The sequence below is a fragment of the Octopus bimaculoides genome, chromosome 24 (genome assembly GCF_046866305.1).
Source record: "Octopus bimaculoides isolate indiv1 chromosome 24, ASM4686630v1, whole genome shotgun sequence".
Lineage (NCBI taxonomy): Eukaryota > Metazoa > Mollusca > Cephalopoda > Octopoda > Octopodidae > Octopus > Octopus bimaculoides.
Window position 1 is genome coordinate 1,429,974 of NC_142951.1, and position 2,500 is coordinate 1,432,473.

Consider the following 2,500-nt stretch of genomic DNA (forward strand, 5'->3'; position numbering starts at 1 on the left):
CAGGCGCAGGCATGGCTGCGTGGTAAGAAGTTTCCTTCCCATCCTCATGGTCCTGGGTTCAGTTTCACTGTATGGCGCCTTGGGCAAGTGTCCTCCTTTAGTCTCGGGCCTTCAGTCTCAAAGCCTTGTAAGTGGACTTGGTAGATAGAAATTGTGTCCATTCACACACACACACACATACACACATATATATATATACTCTTTTACTCTTTTACTTGTTTCAATCTTTTGACTGTGGCCATGCTGGAGCACCGCCTTTTAGTCAGGCAAATCGACCCCAGGACTTATTCTTTGGAAACCTAGTACTTATTCTATCGATCTCTTTTGCCGAACCGCTAAGTTACGGGGACATAAACACACCAGCATCGGTTGTCAAGCGATGTTGGGGGGACAAACACACACATACAAACACACACACACACATACATATACATATATATACATATATACGACGGGCTTCTTTCAGTTTCCGTCTACCAAATCCACTCACAAGGCTTTGGTCGGCCCGAGGCTATAGTAGAAGACACTTGCCCAAGATGCCGCGCAGTGGGACTGAACCCGGGACCATGTGGTTGGTAAGCTAGCTACTTACCACACAGCCACTCCTATATATATAAATATATATAAGTATATATATTCACATATGTGTGTATATCACATGTATGATCAAAGCTACAAATGCTCACACATAGCACAATATTGGAAAGTGAATATCATCATCATCATCATCATCGTTTAACGTCCGCTTTCCATGCTAGCATGGGTTGGACGATTTGACTGAGGACTGGTGAAACCGGATGGCAACACCAGGCTCCAGTCTGATTTGGCAGTCTGAATATATGTATGTATATTCCTAGTTGTTGGCCAGTCACGTTATATGAACGTGTGCATCTTTTATTTGTATATATATGTGTGTGTGTGTGTATATATATATATATATATATATATATATATATATATATATATATATATACACATGCATATATAATTAAGGATAAAATCAATTAATGATCTTATCAGTGGCCAGTGTGTAATAAAAACCATATAGGTAAACATTAATATAAAGATATATATATATATATATATATATTGTTGCACTCTGTCAGTTACGACAATGAGGGTTCCAGTTGATCCGATCAATGGAACAGCCTACTTGTGAAATTAACGTGCAAGTGGCTGAGTACTCCACAGACAGGTGTACCCTTAACGTAGTTCTTGGAGAGATTCAGCGTGACACACAGTGTGACAAGGCTGACCCCTTTGAATTACAGGTACAACAGAAACAGGAAGTAAGAGTGAGAGAAAGTGGTGGTGAAAGGGTACAGCAGGGTTCACCACTACCCGCTGCCGGAGCCTCGTGGAGCTTTTAGGTGTTTTCGCTCAATAAACACAACGCCTGGTCTGGGAATCGAAACCGCGATCTTATGACCACGAGTCTGCTGCCCTAACCACTGGGCCATTATGCCTCCATATGTGTGTGTGTGTGTGTGTGTGTGTGTGTGTGTGTGTGTATCTTTTACTTGTTTCAGTCATTTGATTGTGGCCATACTGGGGCACTGCATTGAAGGGTTTTAGTCAAACAAATCGACCCCAGGAGTTAATTATTTTTAAGCTTAGTACTTATCCTATTGGTTCTGTTTTGCTGAACCACTAAGTTATGGAGACATAAACACACCAACATCGGTTGTCAAATGGTGGTGGAGAACAAACGCAAAGACACACACAATGGGCTTCTTTCAGTTTCTGTCTACCAAATCCACCCATAAGGCTTTTGTCAGCCCTAGACTACAGTGTAAGACACTTGCCCAAGGTGCCACGCAGCAGGACCAAACCTAGAACCAAGTGGTTGGGAAGTAAGCTTCTTACCACACAACCACGCCTATATATATATATATATATATATATATATATATATATATATATATATATATATATATATATATATATGTATATATATATGTATAATATATATATTTTTTGCTCATTCATATATATATGTATATATATATATATATTCATGTGTATGTATATATCACACACACACACACACACACACCTCAATATCTAAAAGTGAATATATAAAAAGGATAAGGCTTCTTCCGCAGTCCTGTTGACTCACGGTGCTGGTTTCCCAGATTCTGTGGCTTATATACTCTCCCCTTGGATGGGATGCCACCCCATTGCAGGAATACTCATACGAGTGGACTGGAGCAATGTAAAATGATGTGTTTTACTCAAGAACACAACACATGGCCTGGTCCAGGAATTGAAACCACAATCTTATGATAATGAGTCCAACTCCTTAGCCACAAAGCCACAAGTGAATATATGTATATTCCAAGTTATTGGCCACAATTTTGCTCCTAAGTTCCTGAAATTTTTTCCTTTTTAGTTTTCAATAGAAAAACGAAGGATATTGCATTGGCCAAGTCCTGCCTGGCCACAGCCATTGGAACACGTTACTGATGAGAAATGCTATTCGTTTAGTATAATTAGGATT

At 39.8% G+C, this 2,500-nt stretch overlaps 1 protein-coding gene across 8 annotated transcripts in view; it reads left to right on the top strand.

Annotated features, from left to right (window-relative positions):
* LOC106876047 (recombining binding protein suppressor of hairless) overlaps positions 1-2,500 on the top strand; it is a 136,869-nt gene that overhangs the window by 110,357 nt on the left and 24,012 nt on the right. The gene's annotated exons all lie outside the window — the stretch shown is intronic.